Source organism: Ascaphus truei, chromosome 8 (genome assembly GCF_040206685.1).
Source record: "Ascaphus truei isolate aAscTru1 chromosome 8, aAscTru1.hap1, whole genome shotgun sequence".
Lineage (NCBI taxonomy): Eukaryota > Metazoa > Chordata > Amphibia > Anura > Ascaphidae > Ascaphus > Ascaphus truei.
In genome coordinates this window covers 3,805,719-3,833,050 of record NC_134490.1, presented here as the reverse complement: position 1 = coordinate 3,833,050, position 27,332 = coordinate 3,805,719, and the positions used below count along the sequence as shown (strand labels likewise).

General features: G+C 45.6%; 1 protein-coding gene across 2 annotated transcripts in view; it reads right to left on the bottom strand.

Moving 5' to 3' along the window:
* The window catches only part of LRMDA (leucine rich melanocyte differentiation associated), a 522,263-nt gene that overhangs the window by 111,187 nt on the left and 383,744 nt on the right, over positions 1 to 27,332 (bottom strand). The window lies entirely within an intron of this gene.

The following is a 27,332-nucleotide window of genomic DNA, read 5'->3' as shown; positions in this document are numbered from 1 at the left end:
ACCGGAGTGAATTCGCAATGGAAAACGTCTGGACGGCTGGGCGGCTGAATAAAAATGCTACCAGCACAGCAAAAATATGCTGAAGCACATTAGTGGGGTATAATAAACGTAAAAACTGGACATTAGCTACCACTGCACTCTCTACGCGTTTCGTCTCGAACGAGACTTCATAAGGAGATCTATATATATATATATATACAAATACACACACACAAACACTGTGCATGCATATAATATATATATATATATACATATACATATACATATATATACATATACATATATATATATATATATATATAAATATATATATATATATATATATATATATATATATATATATATATATATATATATATATATATATATATATATATATATATATTCATTGGATTCATTGTAACATGGCCTGAAGAAGATATCAGTGTATCTCAAAAGCTCACACGAATAAAAGCATTTAGTTAGCCACAGAACGGTATCGACTATTCATTTTTTATATTATATATATATATATATATATATATATATATATATATATATATATATATATATATATACACACAACAACAACAAAAAATATCCCTCTTTCAGGGTGCTCCCCGATGACTTCCGGTCCCTCAGAGCTGACCACACATCTCTCAGTCCTGGGTCTGTCTGCTGCGATCGGGATAGATCTTGTCGGTTTAGTTGGGGTAATCCCTCCATGGTCAACTCTGCGGGGTGAGAGTACACTAAAGGACCTCCAGTGGGAGAGATTCCCAGACTATCAGCCACTCTATTTGGATTCTCTGTGGTAATTCGTCTCGGCATTTCTACTTGCTTGCACATTGCGTGTACATTGCGTGTACATTGCGTGTACATTGCGTGCACTCCTGCGGCGGTAATGTTTTTCCAAAGTCCATCCTGGGCTTTAGCATCTTTTTCTTGTAGCCGTTTCTTCCAGTGTTCTGGAACAGGACAGTCTCCAAACTTGAACATGTCTGGTGTCAGTCTTCTGTTATGAGTCTTCTTCGTCCCGGCTGGGCCCATCACTTCAGCACTGTACAGGTGAGCTATCACAGAGCCTCTTCGCATCCCCACGTCATGGGAAATATAATTTCTCACTTCCACTCCTATAGTGTCTGTTTTTCCTTTCTGTATGGACAGCACTCCGGCCTTTACTAATAGTCCCCCAAGAAATTTCCGGGGGCAGGGTCTTCTATAATTACAGTGGAACATTTTACATCTTGATGGAGGGTCACCTTCCCTTCAATTCGTCATACATGATGGGGAGGTGCTTTTTTTGACTGAAGACCGGCCTGGCAGACTTCTCCTATGGGGTCATAAGACTGGTTAGTGGCTTCATTCTCGGCTCGTCAGTAGGCCTTCAAACACATAGGGTGAATGGTCAATATCCGAGTGTAATCATCTCCTCCAACAATCTGGCACCACTTCGCTAGTCTGCTGAAGATGTTTGCATTTGTTCCTATTATGGCTCCGGCTTCTCCTCCTTCACGGGCTTCAGGACATATTAGTGCCACTACTTCAAGGGGTCCGGCTACCCCATCAATTTCCTTGGGAAATTCCAACATCACGACCACGTAGTCCAAGTACGGATAGCTAGCTTCACTGAGGCCCCACACAACAAGTCCATTCAGCGGCTGCAGTGGAAGGTGTCGCAGATATCGGTTGTACCATGATTGGAAGATAATAGACACTTGCGATCCACTGTCCAGAAGAGCCTTGCATTGTTTTCCTTCAATAGATGCCATCACTCGGGCAGAAGGGCCAAGCACCGCAATTGGCAGATTGGGGTACCCACAGATGCTTGTGGGTGTGTTAGTCATGGAGCTTCTCTTCATGTGGGGCCTGGCATGCTCCCTTACCAGGTCCCTCTGTCGTTTCCCTGCTTCTTGAAGGCTTCTCTTGCCTTTGGTGCCTTGCAGTACGCAGCCCGATATCCATGTTCCCCACAATGGAAACAACCTATACCTCGATTTCTTGAGAACCGGTCCTAGTCATAGGTCCGGGGCATATCTGGAAGAGTACCCGCTGAGGCCTTCTTTTTTGTCTTCTCATTTGCGCCGTTAGCTCTTACATTTCTTTACTATGCTCTGCGTTGCTAGCACCGTGTTCCTCAAAGCCTCCTGCACTGGTGACAGCCACTCTTGCTTGGGTAGTTGTAGTTCTACAGAAAAACCTTGTGCACTACACAAAATGGCCGCCATCACGTTTTTTTAATGGACAGTATCAGTAGCTATCCCTGCGTTTGTGTCCCCCTTATGGTGAAAATCTCAGCAGCGCTTCCAATGTAACTCCTCTTTACCTCAGACTATAAAACTTGTCACTGAGGTGGGGCCTGAGTCCTGTGTTTGCGGTGTAACTCTTGTAGTGGGTGGTACACAGAGTGGGAAGCAGGAGTAATTAGACACAACAAAACTGTAAGGAATTATAACAAACTTTATATTACTTTATCTATCATTTTGAACAGGGATAATACATACACAGGGCTACCACATAACCACACAGTATTTCTGCAATCCTACTAAAACAAATCACCAACGCTGCGCCTCTGTCTTTATATATCTTACAGTCACTGCATATTAGTTCACATGCCCTGCTGATCAGACACGGTATTTGTACAATAACCTTTCGTTGGAGCTCTGGAGTCAAACAGATGCAGCTGCTGCTTCTTACAGTTAATGTGAAAACATAACGTGTTCCAATGCAGGGGGATCTCTTTCTTTCCTCTGGCTATTTACATAGTTACATAGTAGATGAGGTTGAAAAAAGACGTGCCGTTTTTAACTTTCACATTGTGAGTGTATATTTTTATACTTAGATAAACTTTTAAAACTTGGTTGATCTGTGCTATGCCAGTTTGTTCTCTCTTTTTGGGTCGTATCCTCCTGAGTACCAGAACCACCTTGATGGCAACCACATCACATACCCACCACTGACTATTAGTCAACCCTGCTGTTTTGACTCTTACATCTTGTAAGTAGTCATTTCAAAAGAGCCAAGATTGTGAAACCTTTTACTTAACCCATTGTCATTCTGCTGCACTTAGATTTGTTTTATTTCTTCCGCATGCTCCCCCTGGATTTCGTGTCTACTACTGTAACCTTTGGGGACGAGTGAAGACTAACCCCCCCCCAGTGGGTTAGAGCAGGGAGTGAAACTGTATACACATTTATTTATATATTTTTTCGTTCACTTATTCATAGTATTTATTATTGTTCACATATTAAGTGTTCAACCCTTTTATCTGTTTGCGCCTGTTTTCACTTTATCACTCTGCCATCACAGTCTCCATGGGTAATGAATTCCACATTTTAACTGCCCTTACTGTAAAGCAGCGGTGCGCAAACTGGGGGGGCGCAACCCCCCTGACTAAGTGCGGGGGGCGCAGGGTTAACAGAGGCCCCACGCGCTTCCCGAAGGCACTTAAATTAAGTGCCGGGGGAGCTGCAGGGCCTCTGTAAACCTAACTTACATTGGATCCGGCGGCTTCTCACACGCGTCGCCATTGCAACGCGGCGGCAAATGACGCCACGAGTTCATGTGACGCCATGTTGCTATGGCAACGTGACGTCATGACGCCTGAGCGGGGGTGAGGGTGGGCGCAGAGGTGAGGGGACCGCCGGCAGGGGGGCGCAGGGAAAAAAGTTTGCGCCCCCCTGCTGTAAAGAACCCTTTCCTTTGTTGCTGGTGAAATCTTCTTTCCTCCAACCTTAAGGGATGGCCCCGAGTCCTTAGTACTGCCCGTGGGATGAATAGTTCTTTTGAAAGCTCCTTGTATTGTCCCTGAATATATTTGTATATAGTTATCATATCCCCTCTTAGATGCCTCTTTTCTAATGTAAATAAATCTAACTTAGCTAGCCTCTCCTCATAAGTTAGATTGTCCATCCCCTTTATTAATTTGGTGGCTCTTCTCTGCGCTCTCTCTAGTTCCAGAATGTCTTTTCTAATGAGTGGTGCCCCAAATTGTACTCCATATTCAAGGTGTGGTCTTACTAGTGCTTTGTAAAGGGGCATTATTATGTTTACTTCCCTTCCATCCATTGCCCGTTTGATGCAAGATAAGATCTTGTTTGCCTTTGCAGCTACTGCATGACATTGGGCACTATTGCTAAGCCTGCTGTCTACAAGCACTCCTAAATCATTCTCCATCAAGGATACCCCCAATATATCCCCATTTAATTTGCAAGTCGCCTGTTTATTCTTGCATCCCAAATGCATAACCTTACATTTATCTGAAGTAAGCCTCATCTGCCATTTACCTGTCCACGTTTCCAGTCTCTCCAAGTCCTTCTGGAGAGAAATTACATCCTGCTCTGATTCTACTACCTTACACAATTTAGTATCATCAGCAAAGATGGAGACTTTGCTCTCGATGCCAACCTCAAAGTCATTAATAAACAAGTTAAAAAGCAGGGGTCCCAGTACCGATCCCTGAGGTACACCACTCACAACTTTAGCCTAACCTGAAAAAGTTCCATTTATGACAACCCTCTCTTGTCTGTCCTTTAACCAGTTTTCAATCCAAGAAATGTCATCACTCCAATCCGGCAGGTATGCAATATCAAGGCATTGACATGGTAAAATCCCATTGGAGAGGGGGAAGTCGCTTAGAGGATGTTTCACAATAAGAAACATTCTGGGTATACCAACTGCTAACTTTGAAACCCCAGGGTCTCAATATTGATATAGACCTAAATTCCTTTTTGACTTAGACCTTTGTGCTCTTCTGTCTTTTATACTCAATTCTATGTTTTGCGTTTTCTGGTCTTTTTATCTATGCTTTTTATTTATGAATTTTTGGCTTTATTTTCTTAATCTTAATTTATTTAATTATCCATGCATTATACCACTGCTGTGTTCTTATCTATGTATGTTCTCTCCATCCTACACTTCACAACATCAAATATATATATATACAGTGTGTATATATATATATATATATATATATATATATATATATATATATATATAAACCATAATACTGAGTTAAGTTATGGTGAGTAAAAAAAGTGACAAAAACCCTCCACAGGAAAGCAAATATGCAAATATAGCTGTGTGCTCATCTGCATGTCTTAGGCAGGTCTGCAACCCTGCCTTTCCCCATTATCACCCAGCATACAGCACTTCCACTGCATCAAGGGAACCATGTTAAATAGGGTTATTGAGGCAAAAAGTGACACTGTGTGCTCATTTGCATGTCATTTCCCAGAATCCCTTGCTGCAGTGGAAGTGCTGTATGCTGGGTGATAATGGGGAAAGGCGGGGTTGCAGACCTGCCTAAGACATGCAGATGAGCATACAGCTATATTTGCATATATATATATATATATATATATACAGTGTTCGACAAACCTATACATTTGCTCGCCCCGGGCGAGTGGATTTAACCCCCGGGCGAGTAAATATTGGCCCAAGCAGCACACGTTTGGTACTAGGTGGCGAGTAGATTTTTTGGTGATTTGTCAACCACTGTATATATATATATATATATATACACAGTGGTTGACAAATCACCAAAAAATCTACTCGCCACCTAGTACCAAACGTGTGCTGCTTGGGCCAAGATATATATATTGTTGCTATCTACATTATGTTTCTGTATTGCTATTTGTAAACTTTGGTTGAATGCTTTGTGGCTTTTCCCCCTCCTCCTTATGATCCACCAATTATTTCACACCGTGACGTCTCTACTAGGGACTATTTATATGGGACTGTGCCCCTGGTCACATCATTGCACCCCTGATGAAGATCAGAATCCCGATTCAAACGCGTAGGGTGGTCCCTTTAATGTTTTAGAGTACCGTGCTGCCCGTTTTGCCCTGCCACATGCTGATGCAGCTGAAAGACGGGAGCAACTAAAGGCGGACGATATCATTGGCCGGACAGATCCGTGACATCATCCGCTGTGCGATCTGGAGGAGGAACAGAATATCTTCCAGGATGCAGCTAGCAGCATTGCAGCGAGGCTCGATCGGGACTTCTACTGGACCCAGAGTGGTCAAATTGCCTGTGTTCTTGTGGGAGCATGCGAGTGTAATGAGCTCCTTGCTCGTATTTGTGTTTTTTAATGAAAATGTGTTAGGCTGCGAACCCGCTGCGGCCCGCGGGGCACGCGGCCGCGAACCACCAGACCCTTGTCCGAGTGGACCTTTCCCCCGCTGCCTCCTTCCGACAGGGCTGACTACGTACTGTGACGCGTCAGCCGCCCGATGCTGCAAGAATCTTGTGAATTTCGGCGTTGACGCGTCTTGTGGTACGCGAGTCAGCCAATGGGGAGGAGGGGAGGGAAGGAGCTAGGTGGGAGGCGCCTTGGGCGGGGAGCAAGGAAGGAGCTGCGTGTTATTAAAGTGTGTGACTGTGTATGTATGTGTGTGTGTGTGTGTATATATGTATGTGTGTGGGGGGGTGGACGGCACCACAATCGGAGCCCGCCCCCCTCCCTCCCACTCCCGCCCCCCTCCCTCCCACTCCCGCCCCCTCCCTCCCACTCCCACCTCCCTCCCTCCCACTCCCACCTCCCTCCCTCCCACTCCCGCCCCCCTCCCTCTCCGGCTCCCGGCTTCCTACAGACCGCATATCGCGGTCTGTGTCTGTCAGAGCCCCGCCTGTCTGCAGTGCGGGCGCATTGACTGAGGGAGCGGGGCCTTAGCCTTACACTATATTCTACCCTGTCTCTTATTTATGGTCCGGGAGAGTTCCTGCCTAAAAACTGCTCCAGATCAGAAATATGGAAACGTATGATTAAAACTTCAACCACGTGAGTGGGCATTTCATCCGTGTGCTGCTAATTTAAATTGTTTATCACACGTTTGCACTATGTTTTTTTTCTTGTATTTTTCATGCCTGAGGGGAGTCTTGCGCTTTGGAGTGTTCTTGTTGCCTATATCATAGGGTGTTGAGAAACACCCTCATACCAGCTGCACCTCCCCAGTGGTGATATAAATTTACATTGTACATTAATTGTCACTTGGTGATTTGGGTTTGCGCTTATTTTCTGTGTTTCCTCTGGCTGTTAAATCCTGATATTTCTCCCCTTAGCTTTTGCAGGGCTCCCTGAGGCGTCACTGTACTTTGTACTGGCCAGCAAAATCCACCAGTCTCCTCACTCCATGGATCGGGCAGGCCCTTGCAGAGTGTTCTGCAGCAGCCTCATCATATCAAAACAAACTGCCACTGCAGTCTCCTCAGCAATCCCTTTCCAACTGTCACCAACTGTCATTCCACTAGCTAAGCACAGTCACATGGACTGCCCCATCACACACACATAAAGAGCACTGGTTAAAGGGTTTAGAGGAGGACGGATACAATCTATAACAGGGGTGGTCAACAAGGGCCACCAACAGATCAGGCTTTCAGGATATCCCTGCTTCAGCACAGGTGGCTCAATCAGTGGCTCAGTCGAAGACACCACCCACTGTGCTGAAGCAGGGATATCCTAAAAACCTGATCTGTTGGTGGCCCTTGAGGACTGGAGTTGCCCACCCCTGATAAGCAGCTTTGTGTAATGTCACATTGAATTATAGCAGTCTCAAATAGTGACAAAGGGGAAGGCCGTGGCTGCCAATCTCTGGCCCCCCAGAAAGCGTGCGCATTCGGCGCACAGAGGTTTAGAGAGTTGGGCCCCCCTAAAAATCCAATTTTAAAGAATAATTCCGCATAGTGGAATATGAACATGAAATACGAACCCAGGGCACACTATAAAAAAGGTAATCCAGAGAACTAGTGGGGGTGCTGCTGTCCAAATGCTTAATACAGCAGGCCGCGTTTATAGTAGCCGTGAGTGTGCGACGGAGCGTCGCTCATGCTAAACCTGAGCTCGATCTGAGGCGACGGGGAGGCGTGGCCGTGACGTCACATGAGCGGTTCGCCCTCATTGGCTGAATCGCGCACGTGACCCGACCGTCGCGCGACAAACACAAAATTGTTTCGTCTCGTGAAAAATGTGTTTTGGCAGCGCGCGACGACGCGGGTACTATAAGCACAGCCTTATATAGAGGAATCAGAGCACACCATTCCAGCAGCAAACCAGACGCATTATTTCTCAACATGGCGCCTACGCAGCGGAGCCTTGTTCAATATATAGATATATCTCAGTGTCTTGTTCCCCCCTGTCACTCTGCTGCCCCCGCCACCCCCCCTGGAAGTCATCTGGGCCTCCTAAGTTAGGAAGCCCCTCATTTTGGTCTCTGGCACTGGAGTGGTTAACTACAATGCTAACATTACAACCCGGCATGTCCTCTCTGTCCTCTCTGTCCTCTCTGTCCCGGTCCCTTTTCCATGTCCTGCTTAATGCCACAGATGCTACCCCCACTCAAGGTGACCCCGCGTCACAGGTTAAACATGCTTCAATGTGTATTTTCTTTATTTTCACCTCTTTGGAGTTAAACTGTTCCGTTTGTAAATGATGGGGGATATGACGGCACCCATACATTAACCAAGGGGTGCTCAACTCAAGCCCCCTCCCCCCCCCCCAACAGGTCAGGTTTTCAGAATATCCCATCTTCAGCACAGTTGGCTCAATCAGTCCCTGCTTCGGCACTGGTGGCTCAATCAGTCCCTGCTTCGACTGAGCCACTGATAGCGCCACCTGTGCTGAATCAGGGATATCCTGAACACCTGACCTGTTCGGGGGGCTTGAGGACTGGAGTTGAGCGCCCCCTGCATTAACCTTGCAAATGAAACTGTTCAGCCTGCTCCCCTGGCTTCCCATTTGCATGTGCTTGTGGAGGCTGAGACCAGCGCTAATCAGTGTTGCAAGTGTTAGAAACAGCATGGCAGAGTTCTCTTTAACCTCTCGCCCTGCTTGTAATGGACCATTGTATTTAAATACACTCCAGACTTAATGCAGAACAAGTCTGTATAAAGCACCCTCTAATTATATTAGTCATTCATTCATTAGCAGCCGCAGAAAGTTCAGGGAACTCTGCTCACATCTGTCTCCCTCACCTCTCTGCTTGTGCTACATTAATCATTGCTCTCCAGTTTATTTCAACTCAATTATAGCCTGCCGGGGAAGTATCCCACTCCAAAGGCTAGGGGGGAGGGGGGAACTCTGGCATCTTCACACTGCTGCACTCTGGCCCTTGGCTCAATCCCTGAGCTGTCTTCACCAACACAATTACTACTGTACGGCTGAGACGCAAATCACAGATTTTTTAGCATATATGGGGTGACTGCAATGGAGTCTCTTTAACGCATTGGGTGCCCAAAGCCGTAGTCACTACGTCATGGCGTCTAGCACGCCAGGGACGCGATCTGAAGTAGAGGGAGAAATGGAAGAGGACTCCTCTTCTGTTTCCGTGTTAGGGGCAGCCGCGGTGATCGTTTCGGTCCAGAGAGGGCCTTCTTCAGGCACCTCCCTGAAGGTCCTCTCTGGACCGAAACGTTGGATTGTGTGTGCCATCGATTCCTAATACAGGTTTTTTGCACCTTACCACTGAGTGCTGTTTCTTGATTTCTTTTTTGGGATCATCTAGTTCTATTTATTCTTATGGAACATGCACCAGACCATACTATCATTACCGGAGTGCCAGCTACCTTCCTCATCTATATACATATATATATCTATATACATATATATATACATATATCTATATATATATATCCAAACAAGAGTGACCTAGGCGCAAGTAAAAACAAGAAAAACAAACATAGGGTAATACGTTCAAACAATTGGTCTACTGGGGGGTACGATATGCACTTACAGCAGGTAGAATAAAATCAGGCCTTGTATCCACTCATCCTCATCTATATACATACATACATACATATATCTATATATATATATATATAGCCAGGTCACATATGGCTACTATTCTGCCCTTGTACTGTCAGTAAGCCCTGGTACAATCAGGCTGCCAGTAGTTGATATGGGGGTTTCCCCCTCCTTGGTGCTGCACTTGATTGACAGCGGGAGGCGGTGACATCAGGCCTGGGTAAGACCAATCATGAGACAGACCTGGTGCCCTCCACCTGGCTGTACTTAAGGGCAGTGCCGCCCCAAATTCAGTAGTGCCTCTTCCCACTGAGAGAGGCAGGTTGCACACAGGGAGCCTGAGATTGGGGCCTTCCCTGTTCCTCTTCCCCTTGGTGGAGCGCAAATGTAGACCTATACCCTGACTCCTGTTAGGGGAGTCGGGAAGAGCTAGGACAGCTGCAGGGGCCCTGACCTGTAGTGGTTGTCCAGGGACCGTCATCCAGTGGATAGCTGATCCTGAGTAAGCTGTGATTGTGCAGACCACTGCTGTATTGAGCGTGGGTGACAATAAAGACCGCTCCTGTTTGCATATACCTCCTGCCTGGGTGGGTGATCTTACTGAGAGGAGAGGGAGCATTTCTACCGTAGGAGATCGCCTCCACTCATCTTGGAGCCTACAGCAGATGGAGGCGCTGCACTGCAGGAGACCCATATGGGTAATGTACCCCAGAAACCTGATCCTGTGTCCCCAATACCACCGGCGGACAGCTCAGCCCTCCTGTTACCAGCAGGTATCATGCACCACACGACCAGTAATGGCAAAATCTCCCACGGGGTGGGGGAAACACCGTTACATATACATATGTAAAGCACTGTGTATACTTTTGGGCCTGTGTATGTGGTGCACGCTTTCACTGGTCATTTCTTTATGTTCTAAAAACTTTTGTTAATTTGGTTTTCAGTTCATAAAAAAGACTTAAAATATGTCTAAAATGATTTTTAAAAACAACAATACTATAACTGAAAAACGTAAAATAATGGAAACCGATTGCCAAGAAACACCACGTTTTTAGCGTCACTGGAGCCAGCGCCTCCTCCTTTTACATGGCATTGCGGTCACCTTCCTGATCCCCTGTGTCATGGTCATCATCAGAATTAAATAATTATAACCTTATCCCCGCTGTAATTCGAATGATCTTTAAATTCTTGTTTTGCGTCATCTTCATCAGAGGCTGTGGCTAATTCTAATGAATATCAACTTCTCCACATTTCTGGGCAATAGCTTCCAGCGAAGTACCAATACTGTGAGCAGCGCTAAATATCCTGTCAGAGCAGACACTGAAAGGAGGACAGCTTAAATGGCGCACAGCAACAATGAAAGGAGTGATTCCACATAGACCTTTTTTTTAACACATTATTTATAAGGACTGTCCTGATGTTAACATTTCTTTTATCTTTATAGTCCTCCACCATATTGGAAGCTAAATAGGCCTCAGAAGTCCCATAACTATCTTCTGCCATTTCCTTAAAGCCAAACCAGATGCCACCTGATGTCACAGTGCCATTACTTTTCAGGAGGTTTTTCAGCTCGGCGCTGACTGGCACAAGAAGACGAAGTACAAACCGTTGTAGCAGCCAGACAAGCAGCAGGCCTGGGTGGCAAAGCCATAACAGGTTTCAGCAACACTACACTGGGCTGATGAGTCTTTTTATATGGGCATTGAGATCTTTGCCTTGTGGGAGAGAGAGCAGTTTGTTTTCACATTGTGGATCTAGCATTATACTAAAATCATAATGTTTGGATTTCTAAATGCATGTGACCCGTGGCTCTTCATGAAGGGTAACAGACGGTTGTTATGGCGTCCTGCTGGAAACGGATGGAATTTGGTAGCGTGATCATAGAGTTACTATTAGCCTGGAAAAGCCAAATGAATCAATAGCAGATATGAGACACATATCTAATGACATCATAACAGCCAAAGCCTGTGTTATATGTTATGATCATACTTAGGTTCCATTTGAAAGGACTCCCTGAGCGTCAACTGCTTTGTGATGGGCCTGAGAAAGTCTTGCTCTTCACCGTCTCTGGAGATACATCATTATCAGGAAAGTATCCCAAATCACATGAGCAATAACTCTGGGAGAGTATTACAAAGAAGCAGTGAATCTGGCTGTAGTAAAGGATTCTGATGTCAAAAAGTAATTTAAAATCCCACTACTACTAGCTACATCCCTTTATGGCACTTTTTAGTCCGACAGGCTATCAAGTGGATGATATATCTGTGCGTGGTGTAACGTTGCAGAAGTCACTGCATACGCTGCACACAGCCACACATAGGCTATCTGTGTCAGGGTAGAATACATGCCACAAAAAAGAAAAAAGCGCAAGGCCCATAGAGTAGTATAGTTAAGTTTATCCACAAGTAAAAACGGTTAAAAACACTTACAACAATATAGTTGTTTCAAGCACTTCGGTACTGAGACAGACCGCAGGAACAGAGGCACGTTGCTCGTCTGTTTGTCGGGGGTGTGTGAGTCCTAGCCCTCTTCCTCCTCTCGAACGGCGAACTGTTGCTCTCTAAAGTATATTTTCTTTTTATTGTGTAAATCCCATCCTGTATATGCGACAAATGTATTTATATGATTATTAATTGTACTAAGTAAGAGCGCTGGTGGATACATTGAGGGATAGTGGGGCCACTTCCCATCTAGTCCCACACTGTGTCTAACTTATTCAAAACCCTTTTTAGAATACATGCCAGATAGGAGAAGAGGTCTTTTTAGTTTTTGTCCCAGGCATACAAATTCACCACATGAATGGTGGGGACTGCCTTGTTTTAACAGTAGTATTCCAAACGCCTTTCTATTTTTCAATGCTGATGGTTTATAGATCCACAGAGGCATATAATTCACACTGCTTCACAGATCCGGAAAGGTCCCTCGTCATTGCGTTCCCTCTTGGACTTTCCCTTGGTTTGGTACCACTAAGAGCAGAAACAAGCACAACGATGGGGCTGTACATCGCTGTAACTCTTGCCACCTGAGATTCTGTTAGAGTCACATTAATCAGACCGCTTGGGGCATTCCTGGGTGCAGAAGGGCACTATATGGGTGCATATTGATATTCTCTTTTTCCACTACTGCTGGTGTGTCCAAATATACTTTTCTTCAGTACAGTACTCACATAATATAGGCGCAGCTTTGCATGTAGCTGCAGAAGATGTACCACCAGGAACAGTTTGCTTACACCTGGTTTTGGTTACAGAGTTAGAAGATTGTGGTTTGCTCACATCCACAAGAGGCCTAGTGGTCAACAGGTGTGTTTGACTGCTGTTCTGTTATGGGTATCGCCCATGTCAGAAGGAATTAAGATACAACTACATGACATAGGCAAAGGGTCTGATTCTGCCTTGAACATGCTGCTTGTCCCAAACCCCCAAATACACTAAGTTGTCTTCTGAGTTAACAATAAAAATGTTACTTTACATTTGATCAAAAGGTAAATTACTTTGTGACCTCAAACTAATATTCTACGATTCCTCCACCTGTAACCGGGTAATATCATCATATCATTGTCCCTTTCTCTCATCTCATCTCTAACTGGGAGGCTGACCTGCAGACCAGAGCAGCCAGGAATGTGTTACCAGGATTCCACACCAGATGTGGCTGCACAAATCCTCCTGTAGTATATTTGTAATATGGTATGATGATAAAGGCTCTGTATACATACAATATAATGTTATTATACATTAATAGGCAGTGGTTAAAGTGTGACGGTACAGCGAGCATATTTCTGCTATGTATAAATAAATACTGTGTCTTAAAAAAAATATGGTTCAGATTTTCTCCAATGTTTAACAAATGAATATTGTTTTTTTTAATGTCAAGCACAGTACTACTTTTTAAGCCACTTCAACCACTGTTTTTAGATCATCCTTGAGAGCACTTTAGCATCATTCTAAACTATTACAGCAAAGAAAGAAGGGAGGACTTGTTAAGCCGTCGCCTGCCGTGATCACCATCATTCGCCCCCAATGCTGCCACATTCTGCAGAGCATGCTCGAGCATCACAAATCTTTCTTCTATGTCTATCTTTCTCCTTCCCCAAAACAGTATGACCAACCTGTCACCCCCCCAATTATAGCGCGGGAGTCATTGCAGTATCTCTTGTCATATCTAATGGAGAAAAGCTTTAATTACACCCCTGATTAGATAACACATCATTACAAGCCCTTAACTAATAATGTGTGTGTGTGTGTGTGTGTGTGTGTGTGTGTTGGTGGTGACCCTGTTTTGCTTTGATTTTCTTAATGTGAATAGCTTTTTATCTGAGCTCTTGGAGGCATCTCCCCCTGATATGTTAATTGCAGAGTGCTTTAAGTACTCGGAGATTAACATAAAACCCTTTGCAAACAAGCTAATAGTTTATGATAATTTCTGTGCGGCCTTTGTGTGTCTATCATTGCACTGCCTCTAGCTGTAATTTTATAAAGAAGCTGTAAAATATCATTTAAACGTGTTCATTTACACATAATTATTACTGGGATTGCATTATTCAATTTAGCTCCTCTCGCCTATTAACGAGCCCCCAACTAAAATGTAATTAAAATATGTTCCTTTTATGAAGCTATTCATTACAGTGTGTGTGTGTGTGTGTGTGTGTGGTGTGTGTGTGTGTGTATGGTGTGTGGTGTGTGTGTATGATTGGGGGAGGCGAGGAGGGTCTGGATATTTCAACACTTTGCTGTAGAAATTGTCAAGTGTGCCATACAGGTTGGATATCTTTTTAGAAAGGAAAGGTATACAGGGATATACCAAATAAGTATACATGGGAAGGATGTTGCTCCAGGGAGTAATCTGATTGCCAATTCTGGAGTCAGGAAGGAATGTATATTTCGCCTTATGAGATATCATTGGATGATGTGTCACTGGGGTTTGGTGTTTGTCTTCCTATGGATCAATATACTGTAAGTACGGATATAGGATAAAGTATCTGTCGTTTAAAGCAGCAATAATACTACATTTCCCACCCCCTTTTTTCTCTCTCTCATTTGTATATGAAAAGCGTGTGACAATGGATAATTCTACATTCTTACATAAACTGGCAATCGTTTGTTGCTCCTGTTATAAATCTGTACAAACCCTGATTGTGTGCCTCACATAATGGCTGCTTCAGTCAGTGTAACTCAGCAGCTACAATATATACATTTATTACAAAGGTAACAATATATATTGTTACCGTTCTCAGCTCAAACTGCTGGTGGCCCTTGAAGACTGGAATTGAGCCCCGCTGATTTAACTTCCTTGTGGGGCAGAAAGATAAGGTGATTGGCCCAAGATCACAGGGTGGGTGTAACTGGCTGAGATTAACATTGACCCCCCCCAAAATTTAGTCGCCCAGCACTAACACCTTAAAAGTGCAATATGACAGTTGTAAGTGAGCCACATGTGACGCCCTTTGAAGCATATTGGCAACTTTAGTTGTATTTTTTTTCGCCCGGCTGACTTATCTGTTATTGTAATTGGGATGCGGATGGTCTGTGCTGGAGTACAAAGTGCATGTGGCAACTCCTGCTGTCTATTCTCACTTTCTCTACAAAGGATCTTATCAGAAACCCAGTCTTATCTTAATCTTCACAGATAGGGGTCTTTGATGTCTCCTAATAATCACTAAGTAAGAGGGGCTTAGCAGCTATAATAATTCAGGTTTAGCGCTCATTATTTGGGAATGAAACACACCGTTAAAAAATGAGCGATCAGGGAAAAACTAGAGGTGGAAACAGACCTGGATGTGTAAGAAACAGAAAGATGCACGGGGGAGGACCGCCCGATCAGAGACACAGTTACACATCCGGGACATTGTATCAAGGGGAAAGGGGTGCCATTCCTGGGGGGTGGGGAATCTGCACTAGGCTTAGGCTGCGTCCATAAGCGCTGACCCCTGCTGAGGCGCGCTCACACTCAGCGCTGAGCCCCTGCAGCCGCAATGAGAGCGGCTTTAGCAGGGGCTCGCGCACGCTTCCGCAAGCGTGCGGAAGCGTGTGTCTTAGGAACATTTTAGATTTGGCGCTCGCTGGAGCGCAGGGCCGGTCACGTGAGCGGTTCACCAAATGAGGGCGAACCAGCTCCGTGACGTCACTGGCCCGCCCCCCGAAACGCCCACGGACGGCGCGCTAACCAAGGCCAGGAAAGCACCCGCTTTCCCTCAGCCTCAGCGCGCCTCCGCACGGGAGAAGGCACCCTGGACGCAGCCTTACAAACACATTTCCAATTGATTTAAATGTCTGATACTTATTGTGGAAAAGAAATAAGCGGTGCCCCAGAATTGCACCACTGTCGCCTTGATACATATGCCCCATATCACCTAATATTGCACTAGTGACAATGATGTGTTTGATAGGTTAATGCAAAGTGACTACCAAGCACCACTGTGATAAGTACATTTATTGCCACGTGTTTTACTGCTGGTAAGCGCTATGTACATTAATGGCGCTATTCGAATAAAGACATACTGTACATACAAGGACCTATTGTATGGGTGGACATATGGAGACCTGGAATATAGTGTGTTTATGGTTTAAACACTGTAATCTTCTGTTATTTAGTGTTCCCTAGGGCAGAGGTTCCCAAATCTAGTCGTCAAGACCCCCTCCCCCCCCTAACAGCTCAGTTTTTTTTAAGGATATCCCTGCTTCAGCACAGGTGGCTCAGTCGAAAAGGCATCTTCGGCACAAGTGGCTCAATCGAAAACTGAATCACTGATTGAGCCACCTGTGCTGAAGCAGGGATATCCTTAAAACCTGACCTTGAGCACTGGAGTTGCCCACCCCTGATCTAAGCCCTCTCCCGTCCTGGAAATAAAAACAATGAAGATTTTCAAACTATGAAATGGTTCAATGGTGTCTCACATATAGCAGCTACATGTAGCTCTAGCCATTACACCAGATGCTATATGGCCACAGCGGATGCTGAGCCAGTACAATGTGCTGCATTCCTTGCTGTGCAGGACATCATCTCTGAATGTGTAAAGGTGTTTCAGCTCCGCGCACCCTGGGGGGACCTGGATGATACAGGATTGCTTACAGTTCTTCAGCAGGAACTAATTCGCTATTTAAGTTTGCATTTCAGCAGATTTAAGGGTAATTAAAGCAGAGCAGGCCGGCCTCAGCCTCTCTTCTTCCGAGCTGACGACGGGAGACCAGTTCAGCCTTCTGTCTAGTGGGTGGTAAATTTTCACCTGCCTAATTAAGCGGTAACGAGCTGTTTGTCAGGCTTTATCAGGCAGGTAAGGGCCCACTAGAGGCTCCTGCCCGGCCACGATTGGTGCTTTCTGCACAATCATAAACAACTCCAGGGGAGTCGGGGCAGAAGATAACAAGTTTCCTGATGCAGGTTTTATCGCTCTGCTTACGGACACTGGCTGCTGTCTTAACAGGGTTTTATATGTTTTCTTTACTGCCACGAAAACGTTGCTGAGGCCAAGAGTACTAAATTAGACTGTAAGCTCTTTGAGGTAGGGATTAATTGTGCCTGTACTATTTTATTATGTACACCTATGCACTAACTGTAAATCATGTAGAAACACAAACTATTACTGAAGTGGCTGATAGCAGATACAGTAACAGGAAATCCATACAGTAACAGTGCAGCGGGCACAGTGACAGAGAGATACAGTAACAGTGCAGCGGGCACAGTGACAGAGAGATACAGTAACAGTGCAGCGGGCACAGTGACAGAGAGATACAGTAACAGTGCAGTGGGCACAGTGACAGAGAGAGAGAGATACAGTAACAGTGCAGCGGGCACAGTGACAGAGAGATACAGTAACAGTGCAGCGGTGACAGAGAGAGAGATACAGTAACAGTGCAGCGGGCACAGTGACAGAGAGATACAGTAACAGTGCAGTGGGCACAGTGACAGAGAGAGGGAGATACAGTAACAGTGCAGCGGGCACAGTGACACAGAGATACAGTAACAGTGCAGCGGGCACAGTGACACAGAGATACAGTAACAGTGCAGCGGGCACAGTGACAGAGAGATACAGTAACAGTGCAGCGGGCACAGTGACAGAGAGATACAGTAACAGTGCAGCGGGCACAGTGACACAGAGATACAGTAACAGTGCAGCAGCCACTGTGAGACAGAAAGAGAGAGATACAGTAACAGTGCAGCGGGCACAGTGAGACAGTGACAGAGAGATACAGTAACAGTGCAGCGGTCACCGTAACAGAGAGAGAGATACAGTAACAGTGCAGCGGGCACAGTGACACAGAGATACAGTAACAGTGCAGCGGGCACAATGACACAGAGATACAGTAACAGTGCAGCGGGCACAGTGACACAGAGATACAGTAAGTGCAGCGGGCACAGTGACAGAGAGATACAGTAACAGTGCAGTGGGCACAGTGACACACAGATACAGTAACAGTGCAGTGGGCACCGTGACACAGAGATACAGTAACAGTGCAGCGGGCACAGTGACACAGAGATACAGTAAGTGCAGCGGGCACAGTGACACAGAGATACAGTAACAGTGCAGCGGGCACCGTGACACAGAGATACAGTAACAGTGCAGCGGGTACAGTGACACAGAGATACAGTAAGTGCAGCGGGCACAGTGACACAGAGATACAGTAAGTGCAGCGGGCACAGTGACACACAGATACAGTAACACGGGAAAGAGCCGGGACTCGAGATATATAAAACAAAGAAATCAATGGCAGATAAGATTTGGGGGTCCAGCTCATCTTCCTGCCAATTTATCCTACTTATATGAACACTCCCTGCATGTGGGAGACAGTGACCGGAGAAACAGGCGGGCAGTCTCTGTGCAAATGACACTAAGGCCGCGTTTATAGTGCCGGCGACGCCACCGATGACGTCACCCGTCACCGTCGCCATTTGCAAAAGTTGTACTTGGGTTTTGGGCAACGTCGCTGGCTGCAGGGCCAGCGACGTCACAAAAGGGGCGGGCAGAGGCACGGAGAAGCTCCCGATTGGCCACAAGGGAAGACCGTCGCCGAAAAAATCAAATAACAGTGACTACCAGATTTCTGGTAGGACTGTCACTTCGTCGCTTTGTCGCCATCGCGTGCACTATACGAGCAGACGACGGCGACAATGCATTTGTTTTGCCGCGACGTACCATTGCGTCGCCGGCACTATAAGCACAGCCTAAGCCAGCAGTTGAAAGCAACGACTGTAATATCAGACAGTATTTGCCTTATGATTGCAGGCTTAGCAATAGTGCCCAATGTCATGCAGTAGCTGCAAAGGCAAACAAGATCTTATCTTGCATCAAACGGGCAATGGATGGAAGGGAAGTAAACATAATTATGCCCCTTTACAAAGCATTAGTAAGACCACACCTTGAATATGGAGTACAATTTTGACCACCAATCCTAAGAAAAGACATTATGGAACTAGAGAGTGTGCAGAGAAGAGCCACCAAATGAATAAAGGGGGTGGACAATCTAACTTATAAGGAGAGGCTAGCTAAATTAGATTTATTTACATTAGAAAAGAGGCGTCTAAGAGGGGATATGATAACTATATACAAATATATTCAGGGACAATACAAGGAGCTTTCAAAATAACTATTCATCCCACGGTCAGTACTAAGGACTCGGGGCCACCCCTTAAGGTTGGAGGAAAGGAAATTTCACCAGCAACACAGGAAAGGGTTCTTTACAGTAAGGGCAGTTAAAATGTGGAATTCATTACCCATGGAGACTGTGATGGCAGATACAATAGATTTGTTCAAAAAAAAGGTTGGACATCTTTTTAGATGGGAAAGGTATACAGGGATATACCAAATAAGTATACATGGGAAGGATGTTGATCCAGGGATTAATCTGATTGCCAATTCTTGGAGTCAGGAAGGAATTAATTTTTCCCCTTAATGGGGTTTTTTGTTTGCCTTCCTCTGGATCAATAAGTATAGATATAGGATAAAGTATCTGTTGTCTAAATTTAGCATAGGTTGAACTTGATGGACCTACGTCTTTTTTCAACCTCATCTACTATGTAACTATGTAACTATTGCTGGCAGCTCAGAGGATTTGACATATACATATATCTATATCACTGGACAGACACTGGTGTGTATTGGTTTATATGCTGCTTTAATGGAGCACGTGTAGCTTTAGCCGCACCAGTAGGTACATTAAGTAAACATTGAAATATAAAACCTCCAGCTGCCCGAAGTCTTTCTTACTCGCCGCAGACACGCAGCGTTTTATTCCTCTCCTGGAAACATCGCTCTCCTGCTTTTATCAACCTGTCTAAAAGGGCCGGCACCGCGGTTATTCCTATGGCTACGGCCCTCACTGCTACACGTGCGCCTGCTGGCCTGGCGGCGCGTGTACAGACTACAGCCGCAATCGGCGGCGGGGGGGCAGGGACGTGATGGGGGCGCGGCCATGGCGGGGCATATCTGCCCTTCCATTGGCTGCCCGCCGAGCACGTGACCACGTTGCGGCATGACAAAATTCTTGTCTTCTCTGCTAGCGTAAGCGTCACAGCGCTTTGCGCATCCACACACACGGCCACTGGTGTCTGCCCCAGAGGGCTGCGCTGTGGTGTGTGGCGCGCATACCACAGCACGCGCCACAGCGGCCACTGGGGACCTGGGCTACCTCATAGCCTGTGCCACGTCACAATATCAGAGCAGCCCACACCATTAATCCAGCATCCTGCCTCCTACAGTACAGCAGGGGGGGGGGGGGGCAACTCTAGTCCTCAAGGGCCACCAACAGGTCAGGTTTTCAGAATATCCCAGCTTTAGCACAGGTGGCACAATCAGTGGCTCAGTCAAAGACTGAGCCAAGGACTGAGCCACCTGTGCTGAAGCAGAGACTGATTGAACAACCTGTGCTGAAGCAGGGATATCCTGAAAACCTGATCTGTTGGTGGTCTTTGAGGACTGGAGTTGCCCACCCCTGCTGTGCAGGCATCGATTGTTACACCTGTATACCTGTGTTGAACGAGACTTCCTACTGTAAAGCAGCTACAGCGTATACACCTTTTAATTATATCTACTGATGTAATTAAGTGGATGCCCAGGAGTGGGTGCCCACCTCATTCCTCCGCTACCCCATCAGAAGACACATTGGTCTCTTTTTCCCCTTGGGGTGTTTCATAGCCGACATCTTGGTTATTTGTTGCTCCAGTATCTGTTTCTGTGCCGTGAAATATTATTTCCCCCTCTATCTATTTATAAATAACCAGCTAATCCTCCCTCCCTTGCCCGGGTTTCCAGATCATGGGCACCCCTCTTATTTAAGCTTGAATCCATGTCCCTGGCTTTCCTGCAGAGGAAGAAGCAGCGCTCAGCTGGGTGTTTTCATTCCTCTTTAGCAGTGCTGATCCCAGCTCGCTCTCCCTTTGCACCAAAAGGACTTTCGACTCACTTAACAGCCCTTCCAACCCGAGAGCTCAGGCGTCCCTACCCAGACTACACAAAGAAGAACAAGGACTAGAACAACATTCAAAGACAGAGAGGCAGCCAACCACACCTCATTACAAGAGCAGCCTGATAAGCAGAGAAGTGGCGGAAACGTTCAGTGCGCGAGGAGATGGCCTGGGTTAAAACTCACCAGGGGCGGGTAGAGAATATGGATTCACAGCTTAGAAAGTCAGTTCTGCAGGACAGAAACGACTCTGCCGTGTATGTAAAGTTATATCACACATGCCTACGTCCTGTATTAGCTTATTAAAAGAGGCATCCACTGGGATTCGGAGGATGTCATTAATATGGGAGCTCCAATCAAGGTTTGGTGCACATAGGTGAGACTAGGTGCTCATTTGCATGTCATTTCCCAGAATCCCTGGCTGCAGTGCTAAGAGATAATGGGGAGACGTGGGAATGGCTGCGCGGTGGGCGGGGTTGTCACATTTGTACCCACCATAACTTATCACTGCTGGTTTCTTTATCTGAACCTGACCGCTGGTCCATTGTAGTCTCGGAGTCCCCACCAGCTCAGGTACAATACAAATCGTTATACCCAGGATTCCTGCTTTCACATTTTCAATGCGCTTTTGATGTACCTGGTACTTCCTGGGAAAACGCTCCTTTTCTAGAGGGTGATGGGAGCAGTGAGCCCGAGCCCCCCCCCCCCCCCCCACTTCCTGTAATCTGGGACCAGTCGTGTCACATGGCATGGAAGTGGTGGCACTCTGGTGCCGACGGACCCCTGGCACTGACTAAGTTAAGGTAGGTAGGGTGTAAGGTAGGTAGGGTGTAAGGTAGGTAGGATGTAAGGTAGGTAGGGTGTAAGGTAGGTAGGGTGTAAGGTAGGTAGGGTGTAAGGTAGGTAGGGTGTAAGGTAGGTAGGGTGTAAGGTAGGTAGGGTGTAAGGTAGGTAGGGTGTAAGGTAGGTAGGGTGTAAGGTAGGTAGGGTGTAAGGTAGGTAGGATGTAAGGTAGGTAGGGTGTAAGGTAGGTAGGATGTAAGGTAGGTAGGGTGTAAGGTAGGTAGGATGTAAGGTAGGTAGGATGTAAGGTAGGTAGGATGTAAGGTAGGTAGGGTGTAAGGTAGGTAGGATGTAAGGTAGGTAGGGTGTAAGGTAGGTAGGATGTAAGGTAGGTAGGGTGTAAGGTAGGTAGGATGTAAGGTAGGTAGGGTGTAAGGTAGGTAGGATGTAAGGTAGGTAGGGTGTAAGGTAGGTAGGATGTAAGGTAGGTAGGATGTAAGGAAGAGAAAGTAATAGCTGTTAAAGTGAGAGTAATAGCTAGTTCAGGAGTGGCCAACTCCAGTCCTCAAGGGCCACCAACAGGTCAGGGTTTCAGGATATCACTGCTTCAGCACAGGAGGCTCAATGTGCTGAAGCAGGTATATCCTGAAAACCTGACCTTTTGGTGGCCCTTGAGGACTGGAGTTTGCCACTCCTGAACTAGCAATTAGTCTCACTTTAACAGCAATTACTTTCTCTATATAAAACTATAAGTACTGTACATGTTAATATCAGCTATTAACGAATACTGTACTTGTGTTTTCAGGAATCATGCAACTTTAACCTGTTCCAGGTAAGCTGTTTGCACTGGTAATCATTATTCATTTGTTTGATCAGCTCCTATACCAGTAGTTAGTTCCAGGTGTCACATATGAATTCTTACTAGTTATGTGTTTGATGGGATCCTGTAACTAGTTCCATGTTTGACATGTGCTGGCATCATAGCTGTGCGTGTTTGATTGGCTCTTGTACATGTAACTAGTTACAGGTGTTTCATATGCTCTTAGTAAAAGCTGCTCATGATGTGTGTGATGGTGATGTATGTCTTTACCTGGGGTGGGCAACTCCGGTCCCCAAGGGCCACCAACTGTCTCAGTCTAAGACTGAGCCCCTGATTGAGCCACCTGTGCTGAAGCAGTGATATCCTGAAAACCTGACCTGTTGGTGGCCCTTGAGGACTGGAGTTACCCACCCCTGCTTTAATCCCACAATAATGTCTAACTGTACCTATCACGTGTTAGATCACAGTAATGCCCCACGTGTTATCGTGAAGACCCCAGGCTCCACAACCCCCCGCACTGTACACATCACAGCCGGCGAGTCGAAAATAAAGGGACGCGCTCTTTGCGCGCGCGCACACACAAAAAAGCAAATAAATAAATTTCAACAGGAAATGGAGCAGAATTGCTTGCTCCTTGCATTTATCAGACTCTGCAATCTAACATCCATTACAGCTCTGACAACGTAATTAATTCCAGTCAATCAATCATGAGACAGGAACGCACAGGTGACCTCAATATAATCCGCGGCCAACTAGTCACAACAGCGCTGGGAGAATTCCCTCGGAAAGGGGGATGAAGCCAGCCGTGTGTGGCTGAGAGAAACCTAGCTTGCACAAACCCATCGCCTGTGATCTCTCGGGGAGATGAAAGGCCTCTGACAGGCTGGATTACACAGAACAATTATGTGTGCTGAAATCACAGGGAATCGGCTTTCAGACATACCTAATCATTGCCAATTAGCTGCGTCTTTCTGACATGTTAGAGGAACCCAGCCAGAAACTGCATGTAAGGGCTCGGGATGGTCTTAACCCCTTCGGTTCCGCCGAGGATGGCAGTGCGCTGCGCAGCGGCAGGACGGAAGGGGTTAATTCATTTGCAGCAAAATATAAGGTGTTTAACTCTCCAACCACAAAAGGGTAAAGGAGATATCTGGTATATAATGAAGGTGAACGCAATAGATTATTTTGCTGGTAGGGTAGTTTCTAAAGGTAACATCCAATTTAGCTGATATATATATATATATATATATATATATATATATATATATATATATATATATATATATATATAATCAAAAAATAAATAGATGATACCGTTCTGTGGCTAACGAAATGCTTTTATTTGTGCGAGCTTTCGAGATACACTGATCTCTTCTTCCAGCGATGTTACAATGAATGAAGCAAGGATAACTTGAAAACAGTGTCTCTTGGAATGTTATCTGTGCTTGTCCTTCCCCCGGTGTGAATGTGTTTTATGGCTAGAGGTGTCAAAGGGTAACTGAAAGCAAGTGAAGAAAGAGTGTGTATGTGTATCAGTGTGAATAAAAATGAATGGAGAGCCCACAGTATAAACAGTGCTCTACACAAGGTGTGTGTGGAGTGAGAGGGATATAAATGGTGTGGGTGGGTGTGGAAATGTGAGAGTTTGTAGCACAACTAAAAGTGTGTGTGGATACTATGTGGTCCCTATTGGTGTATATGGATGGAGAAATAAGGAGTATTAGTATGTGTGAGAGACAGCTGTGTGTGCATACATATAGCACAGTATGTACAGACATGGCCTTTAGCGCTCATGGGAAGAGAGTTCGCTAGTGTCAGTAATGACTCATAAAATTTCGATCTCTGTTTAGGCCACTGCTAAGTGTCCCGAACAGTTGCATAAATTTGTATTCATGCAACCGTCTCTCTTTCGGGGTTTTAAGATTACCTTTGAGTATGGCAACCCTCAGATCGTTCATCTTATGGCCAGAGTCAGAGAAATGTTCGCCAACAGGACTGTCTCTTGTTCCGCGTGTGATGCAGGTTCATTCTCTTGTTTAGCCCCTGTCCTGTCTCACCTATGAGACAGGACAGGGGCTAAACAAGAGAATGAACCTGCATCGCCACAGCATCACACGCGGAACAAGAGACAGTCCTGTTGGCGAACATTTCTCTGACTCTGGCCATAAGATGAACGATCTGAGGGTTGCCATACTCAAAGGTAATCTTAAAACCCCGAAAGAGAGACGGTTGTATGAATACAAATTTATGCAACTGTTCGGGACACTTAGCAGTGGCCTAAACAGAGATCGAAATTTTATGAGTCATTACTGACACTAGCGAACTCTCTTCCCATGAGCGCTAAAGGCCATGTCTGTACATACTGTGCTATATGTATGCACACACAGCTGTCTCTCACACATACTAATACTCCTTATTTCTCCATCCATATACACCAATAGGGACCACATAGTATCCACACACACTTTTAGTTGTGCTACAAACTCTCACATTTCCACACCCACCCACACCATTTATATCCCTCTCACTCCACACACACCTTGTGTAGAGCACTGTTTATACTGTGGGCTCTCCATTCATTTTTATTCACACTGATACACATACACACTCTTTCTTCACTTGCTTTCAGTTACCCTTTGACACCTCTAGCCATAAAACACATCCACACCGGGGGAAGGACAAGCACAGATAACATTCCAAGAGACACTGTTTTCAAGTTATCCTTGCTTCATTCATTGTAACATCGCCGGAAAAAGAGATCAGTGTATCTCGAAAGCTCGCACAAATAAAAGCATTTCGTTAGCCACAGAACGGTATCATCTATTTATTTTTTGATTATTGAAGCTCGGCTAACACGGTACTGATACCTCTACATGTGTATATATATATATATATATATATATATATATATATATATATATATAAAATCAAAAATAAATAGACGATACCGTTCTGTACCGTTATTTTTCATTATTGAAGCTCGGCTAACACGGTACTGATACCTCTACATGTGTATACATATACACACGCACACACACGCAGAAACACCAATAAGGAATATCACTTGTGAGCACATTCACATGTCTTAGACAGGTCTGCCACCCTGCCTTCCACCATTTTCACCTAGCGTACAGTGCTTCCACTGCAGCAAGGGAGTCTGGGAAATGACATGCAAATGGGCACACAATGTGTCACCTTTAGCCTGAAATCCATTTTTACATGGAACCCTTATAAGCAAATGCTCGCTGTTCACACAGCTTTTAAGTACAGCATGGCATTAGATGCAAAGCCAGTCAAACCACTCACAGACAGCTGTTTTGACCTTCTGGGTCTCATCAGTGTGAGGTTGGTTATACTGGCTTTGCAATTTTCAAGCTGGGTAGGTTTACCGTACTTAATATAAAGTATGGTGGGTGAAAAAGACGACAAAAAACCTCCACCGTATAGCATATAGCAAATAAAAAGATCACTTTATATATAAATAATCTGCGTTGTAGAGGTAAAAGTCATTATCTGAATTCTTTGAGTACTGAGGAAAAGGCTGTGGAAGTAATAAACCTCTTGTGGCGCTGAGGCAAGGAGTGGCCTGTGGGAATTGATTGGACCGTGGATATAGTCCTGTTCCTTTCAATTAATACCTCAAGAGAGGGGAGACAAAACATAGAAAACACTGCAATAGTGCTGTCATGGGAGAGGGGTTTGGCCCGGTATTAAAGGGGTTACACCCCATTTGGCCACCCCCTGCTCTCACTTGGGAAGCAAGGGGTTAACTGGACTGCGGTCCAGTAATGTGTTTTTACCCTGCTTCAGAATCCAAATGTATATTCCCCTGTAAAAATTCATTGTTTCTGTTCCAGTGTTTGCACTAACACATACACTGGGATTGATGCGGGAGGGAAAGCGTTAAGGTTAACTTAGTGTTTATAGCCCTTTGGTCCAGGTTCCCGCCTTTTCAGGCTCCATTTTGCAGCCTTCAATAGGTCGCCATTGCAGCTCCATGCATTCCAATGGCAGATCTGGCGGTTTTGGGCCTGTTTCCAGCGAAGACCAGCAGGTGGCGTCCGAGAGGAGGAGCGGCGGTTTCCCATTGTAAGTCAATGGGGCCATTGACTTCAATGGGGATTCCTCGACGCCGACCTCCAGGAACAGGTTGGCAGCCATCCAAACCGCAGACGCAAGAGCGGATACAATAATGTCTTTGAAAAGAGCTTTATCACTGAGGTCAAGTTCAACCACGATTGGCGTGGGAACCTTAGGTTCTAGGGCACCTAGAAATAAAATTCATTTTGCCCCTAGCTCCTAGGCCTCCCCATACTCGACCACCACAGGGTCAGAGAATCCAGGACCCCCGTAAAGGGTCGAGCTCAACAAGAGGGTCGCGCCATTGACTCTAATGGCGCAGCGGAGGTCACATTGAATCTAATGGCGGCGCTCGTCCATGCATTTCCTATGGCGGCGCCGGCCATTGATTCCAATGGGAGAGAGCCACGTGGCTTTAAAACGGCTAAGTCCGAAACTGCAAAAAGTGTAAGTCCATATCTCCGGTTCTGCGAGGACCAGAGGGCTGGGAGTTGGGTCGCCTGTAGTCACTGCTCCGGCATGACTGCATGGCCAT